Source organism: Perissodus microlepis, chromosome 6, assembly GCF_051167445.1.
Source record: "Perissodus microlepis isolate ML-2025 ecotype Zambia chromosome 6, ASM5116744v1, whole genome shotgun sequence".
Classification (NCBI taxonomy): domain Eukaryota; kingdom Metazoa; phylum Chordata; class Actinopteri; order Cichliformes; family Cichlidae; genus Perissodus; species Perissodus microlepis.
Genome location: NC_140466.1, coordinates 1,637,387 through 1,644,393, shown reverse-complemented (window position 1 = coordinate 1,644,393; position 7,007 = coordinate 1,637,387). Strand labels below are relative to the sequence as shown.

At 42.6% G+C, this 7,007-nt stretch overlaps 1 long non-coding RNA gene across 1 annotated transcript; it reads right to left on the bottom strand.

Moving 5' to 3' along the window:
- Positions 1-4,141: 4,141 nt before the first annotated feature.
- LOC146384781 (uncharacterized) lies at positions 4,142-5,813 on the bottom strand. The gene is made up of 3 exons (XR_014800360.1): positions 4,779-5,813; positions 4,602-4,694; positions 4,142-4,523 (listed from the first exon to the last, which is right to left on the bottom strand). It is a non-coding gene; the product is annotated as an uncharacterized LOC146384781 (long non-coding RNA).
- Positions 5,814-7,007: the final 1,194 nt, after the last annotated feature.

Sequence of the window (7,007 nt, the reverse complement as noted above, 5' to 3'; positions counted from 1 at the left end):
GTACTGTTGTTTTTCAAAAAAGCAAAAAGTTAAACAGAATGTGAAAATGTGCCAAACATGGAAAAATACAGTTCAGTCTTAGTCTTATGAAAAAAAGAAATCCAGAAACTTGTGAAGAGAGATGAAAAATATACAATTTAGTGAAAGTTTAATACTATTGACTCTTAGTGGCTGCAGTGAGCCTTTTTTTGACTGCAGAGCTGTGGCGGGCGTGGTCTGCGGCACGGCTGCGGGGAGGCAGACGCACCTGAGTGGTATCCCCAGTCACACCTCGTCGGCTTAAAACAGAATGAACTAGGTCTTGTTGTTGTTGATGTGTGTTTGGCTGAACCGCGTGTGTAAGTCAACAGCTGCAATAAAGAAGTGTACTGAGACCTGCGAACATGTGGTCGGGTCTCTAGTGCCCCAATCCTGGGTTTCGGCACCGCTGTAAATGATGCACAACCAAACTGACCACATGTACCTAGTTCATTCTGTTTTAAGCCGGCGAGGCGGATGTGCATAATATTCATGTTAAGTGCTGCAAATTTCTTTGTTCCACTGTAAAAGCGATTCCGATGCAAAACATTAGTTCTGCATAACGTTTCTGCCAGGTAACTTGTGCCATACCTGTCAGAACTCTGCGCTCCACCGGTGGGGCGCACCGGACACTTTGAGAACCACTGCTCTAAGTGGTTTAAGCCTCAGCTTTTTGGAATTAGTCATAGGATCAGAACAGAGACTGGGTACACTACAGGGGGTGACCAAACCACACTCGGCATCAGTAGGCACTGGTGCACAGAAATTGATCTTGGGTCAGGAAGGGCATTTGGCATAAAAACTCTGCAGGATCCAACACATTCAGAGTAGGGCTACCATGATTAGTCGACTAGATAGATTAGATTAGATTAGATTAGATTAGATAAAACTTTATTAATCCCTCGGGTGGGTTCCTCTGGGAAATTCGGACTAGTCACGATTACGTCGACTATTAAAATAGTCGACGACTAATTTAATAGTCAACGAGTTGTTTGAAGCTTTGTAAGATCACAAAGATGCAGGAGTAAGTAGTAGGATTTAAGAGTGTAATAACGGACTGAAACAGAAGATGGCAGCACTGCATGCACAAGGATGCCAGCTGCCGCTAAACGCCAAAGAAGAAGAAGCAGTGTCCTGTGTCGTTGCTGTGTCCAAATTCAGAGGCCGCATCTTTTGGAAGCTGCATTTGTAGGCTGATTACATTACGGTGACGCAACGAAGGCTGTCCAAATTTGAAGACTCCTCCTAATGCGGCCGACAAAAAGTCTTTTTCCCCAGATTTGAAGGATTGGTCGGGTGTGTCCTTCGTGGCCCAACCTATCCCAGAATTCATAGCGCTGCCCTGCCAATTCCAGTTTCCAACAATGGCGGCAGCTACTTAGTTTTAATATTACTCTTATTAATCTTTCTGGGTCACAAAATAAACTTTTAACATATTATCAGGCGAGAATGTAGCTGTGCAAACTTCAAATATCTGCTCGGTTTATCAAGACACCACATATTTTCAAAAGCGCTCTGACGTATTTGGAGACGTCTGTTACCCACCAGCTCGATAGCTAGCCGGGGTTCAAGGCTCACTAGAGCCGGCAAGAAAACCGGACTCCCGGCACATCATTTTTAGACCCCCGCGGTCTTTCGCTACTCAGGTTAAACATGATATATAAGTCACTTAGATAACTTAAACATGTTACTGTTTGGCTTTTTCAGTGTTTTATTTGTTCCTGAGTAAATCGGTTTGGCTGAGAGTAAAGTTACAGTTTACACACAGCTGAATAAACGTCAAGCAGACAACTGATTAAACAGAAGTGTGAGATGCTCGAGAATTTACTCCAGTGTCCTGTTATATTTTAGATAGCAAGGAGCAGACGGCTGAGTTTATTAAACTCAACTGAGACAATCTGCAATTTTCATTAAAAGTTTAATAAACTATCATCTTGCCTTTATTTTTAGATGCATGCTGGTGCAATAAGCTGTACGTTTTACGTCCAGTGGACGCATGATCTGATTAGTCGACTATGAAAATAATCATTTGTGGCAGCCCTAATTCAGAGCCCACTGAAAATGTGCACACCTGAAAATAAAATGTGTCTACCAGTCATATCTATGAATTAATGTCTGTTAGCAGTTTGATTGTTGGGGCAAATATGTGTTTGCTTAGCGATCTGTCTGATCTCACGAGGGAAATGAAGTCCATTATCATACAATACCATCAAAGTCGTAGGTTGGCTCGCGGTTGGTAGTTGGAACTGTGGTGTTTCTACTCTTTGTTTGAGGCTTTGCTTTGGAATGCTTAGCAGCTGGCAAACTACTGTTTCTCAACTTCGGAAACCAGCCACCAAAACAAGGTTGGCTAACTTTTGCTTACTGACTGCTGAACCTGATGGAGATCTAAACACAAATCCTGACAGCACAGTTGCTTTCATCTATCTATTTAGTAACAATAGGTAGTTGAAAGTAACACAACCTTTTGGGAAACATGAACACAATGGTATCTGAATAGAACGGTCATATATGGGTTGTGAACCAAATGCATTACTCCACAGACAAACACTAACTCAAAGCACAGATCTCCCCCAGCTGCTCTTAGAGCTGAATAAGCTTCTCAGATGAGAGGTGAAACGTCTTGAAGAAACTTCAAGAAGTCCAGACGCTTTTCTTTCCAAACTCCTTAGACTACAGTGACCTGGATGACTGAGAACTTTCGTAGACAAAGCTTTATTAGCTGGCAGATATAACAAAACATAAGGCAGTCAACTTAGGTTTTTCAGTCATTTTGCTCCAGCTTTACTCTGACAGACAGACGGGAGAGCACAACAGACTGAAGGAAATTAAGAGTAAACTAAGAGTGGAGTATGTTACATACACACCAGGTAATCAGGGAGATGGAACAGACCAGGTAACACAGGTGAACTAAATCTGTATATCAAGACAGCAGAAGTAAACCTGAACATACGCACACAAGATAGACAACTAACAAAAATAAAACAGGAAGTAATAGATACAGACTCAAACAAAATTGCATGGACATGACACTGGGAATAGGGATAACCATATGGTGATACACACAACAGACTGGGAGGCAAAAGCACATGACGCAAAAAGAAGAACATGGGACCAGGAAAAGGAAAAACACAAGGACCAGAACTGCAGACATATTAACGAGACAAGACAAGGAACGCATACAGCCAAGGAGACAGAGAGACCAGACAGACACGAGGACACAGCTGGGGAGGCAGGGACACAAAGGGACCTAAGAGGGAACTAACTCACTGGAGCGACCAGATTAATGTTTTTACCAACATCAATTTAGCTCTATTTGAACAAATAAGATTTTTCTTTTTCAGCACTTCCTGTTTGAGCTTTAAATTGCATCTCTTTCATTTTTCTTTCCTGCTAGTGCAACTTTCATGGCCTTCCCTGCTTAAACTTGTTAACATGCTGTTCTGCATGGTGTGATGTTGCAAATTGCTGAGTGTCAGGTTTGTTTCCTTGTGCCTTCGTACACTACGCCAAGGCAGCAGCAAAAGTTGACGTGTGTTGTGATCAGGCTATTCTGATACAGCTGGTAGAGAAAAGTCCAGTTTTTGACTTGAGCATGCTGAAATCCTTCCCTGAGTTACTTTTGACTGAGCTACGGCAGCATATTCTGCTAGCAACAACTGCCAAAGCGATGGTGTGGGAGGCTTGAAGTGCTGAGGTTCCGTCGCCTGGTTAGCTAACTGTACTGGTTGTAATGGGATGTACTGGAATGGAATCCAGTCTCTGGAAAATAAAATAAAAATTAACTGCATGCTGAAATTTCCAACAATCTGCTTGCTCAACCACCCAACATAATAATACGAACACTATCACTATGAAAGTTTAATTGGCACAATTAACTTTTAGTGTCGGTCACCTGCTTATAGCAGTCGTCAGTATAGTTACGTGTGTTTACCGTGTGCAGCACACATTTCTGTCAATAGTTCAGTGAGCAGCAGATGAACTGATCTCCAAAAGGCACAAAGTCAGAGAGGAAACTTTTTTTTCTACATTTTAGAAGATTTTTATTTGATGGATTTTCAGAAAAGTGGAGAAAAATGTTGAGTGACTTCAGTTTTAAGTAAAAATAACAACCAGTGTTTGAGTCATTTTTTAAGCTTTGAGTTTTATGAGTCAAAGTGAAATCTGTGCAGCAGAGTTAGTGTTACGTCCTCCAACATACAGCACGTGACTGATGGAAGAAAACATGAGCGCGAGCATCACTTCCTGTTTGCTGAAGTTGTTTAGAAACCAAAGGCTTGTTTTTAAGAGACGGTTTAAATGGGATTGAGGGAATGACGTGTTTGCACTGCAGTTTATATCCAACAACATCAAGCAGTTAAATCAAAGAGTTCATTTTACTAACAGCTCACCTCTCTGCAGCAGACGGAGGCTGGACTTTAAAATTAATCCAGTGATTTCCAGACTGGTCACTCTTTAAGGACACACAGCTGGGTTTAGGTCCAGGTTTGAGTCTCTGGTGGAGCCTAAAAGCAGGTTAAATAAAATTAAAGCACATCTAAGCTGATCACATTTGAGACATTGTAACAGTGACATTAGCTTACTCAGATAACTGTCTTTGTTCAAATTTATTGATCATTTTTTTTACTCGGTCGCTCTGTAAGGACACAGAGCTGGGTGGAGGTCCAGGTGGGTTCCTGTGAATAATGATGGAGCAGAGATGTGAGTGCTGAGCTGTGACATGGAGAAGAGTCATGGACAGTTAGAGATGGTCATCTCACCTCTGAGCTTTGGTCTGGCTCTCATGTTCCCCACACAGGGTGGTTTTAGAGGGAGGGACTCCCTCCTCTCTGTCCTCACACTGATCCATGCTGCTGAATCCACATCAGCTCACACACACTTTCTACCTTCACCTGCAGAGGAAACACGAAGCATTCAAGTGCACATCAACTGAGAGCTGCAGAGGTCGTGTCTGACGTGTTGGACTAACATCCACCTGAGACACATTTTTTTATCAGTTCATTACAAAAAGTGTCACAGAGCCGAGTTCAGCCTCCAAATCCTCCATTACTGTAGTTCAACAAAGCAGCAGGTCAAACACGGCTATAGAAATGGCAGCGAGCAGCTTTTTCAGGCGGCCTGAACGTCACAAACACAACAAAACACATACAATAAAGGTTTTTTTCTCTGGCACATAAACAGATGTAGATTTTTGTGCAATGACTTAATGCAAAGGAGAGACTGTTTTTATTTTCTTCAAAAGGAGTTATCCTGGCACATCTGTGCCAAATGTTGGTTATTCGTGAAAAATATATGATGCACAAACATAACAATCACTAAATTCTTTATGACACTCTGGAAAATTCTAACTATTTACAATGTGCCATGTATAAATTATTTTCTATGTGCAACACTGAAGCTGTACTGAACCTCTCCTAGAACCAAAAGCTACAAAGTAGAGCAATGTAAAGCTTTTGCTTTTGTTTTACATCAAAGGGGTAAAGTCCATGGATGAGATGAAACATCAGCCACGGTGGCCACGCATTACTGAAGCGAGGTAACCGACCACACTCAGGGATGCCTAACTGAAGGCAGCGACCTGTGCCGTTTTGCCTTTTCCTCCCTACGCCCTCTGCTGCCATGCCTCAAGCACACTAGTACAGTCAGGTTTACATTGTGTCCTCTTCCTCTCGCCTACAGGAAAGGAAGAATGGAAGGTCAATGCAATGCAAGAGGAATTATGGGAAAAATGGAGCAAAAACACAGTGGAGGAAAGAAAATGAAACAAAAGTGCACTTCCTCCATCACTGCTAAAGTCAACATAGTATGAAATTTCATCACCATTTCTTACCAGTGATGGGGCATCGCTGTGTGGCGTCTGCACCGCTGCACCAACTGGAGCTGGGGCACAAGTTCAAGTTCAAATTTTATTCGCCACATGCAGGTTGCCCTGCAGTGGAATGGACCCGCCTGCAGGTTGCCCCTGCAACAAACAGGGGAGCTTGGAGGTCCATGCTAATCCAAATGTATGAAAAGCCCTCGCATGTAGAAAAGGTTTCACAGCAAAAGGACACAAATGACATTAAATTGGGGGAAAGCGTAGTTCTTCAGCTGTTGCTTGAACTTTATGTTGTTCTCTCAGTAAGCACAAAAAACTAGCTGAGGGTGGAGTTAGCATAAACAGAGAACTAGCTAGCTTTGCATCTGTAAAGAGACAACAGTGTTATTGAAACACGGCTTGTTCAAAGTGAACACATCACCAATGCTACTATATTACGATTAAACACACGAAGCATTCGAAACGTCACCATGTTCTCCAGCAGTGCCGTGAGTCGAGGCCTCTCTCACTCCAGGTGCTCGCTGGTCAGTGCCCATAAATGACGTCTGTTTGATTAAACCACTTCCTGTCCTGTCTGTTGGACCCACGTCGGCCATTGTGGTCCTTGATGGCCTGGTAATCACTTTTCAGTTTTTAAAGCCACTGGTTACTGTGCATTGGTCCCTTTAGCAGCCAACCTTTGCAATGCGGATCACTTCATCCAGCTTCGTCTGAATTTTTTCTTCGGCCACTGTGCACAAAAAGCTCTGCACCTCTTTATTTGACCACAGTGCTGCTTTCTGCCCATCTGTTTCTTTCACTGTCATCTTAAACATGGTGAGTTTGCTTTGTTTGAAGGAGACTGTCTCATGACACATCTTGTGGTGACAGTGAATCAGTCAATCAGTGACATACAGCCTGGCAATGCCACATTTTAGCACCTGCTTGGATCACCTTGCAACCCCAGTGGAGTAGGTACAAAAAACCCTGAAAACCACAGTTATTCGATCTGCTGACTAATTGAGGCAATATCGAGATGAATTAAGTATGTTCATGTAGGATTTGTCACATTAGAAGCCTAACTTCAGTGAGGAGGAAGAGTTTCAGATGGAAGGGAGAAGCTGAAGGTGGTGCTGGAGGCAGATGAAGATGATGAAACGTAAATAAAATCAAATAAAACAAGAATAGAAAG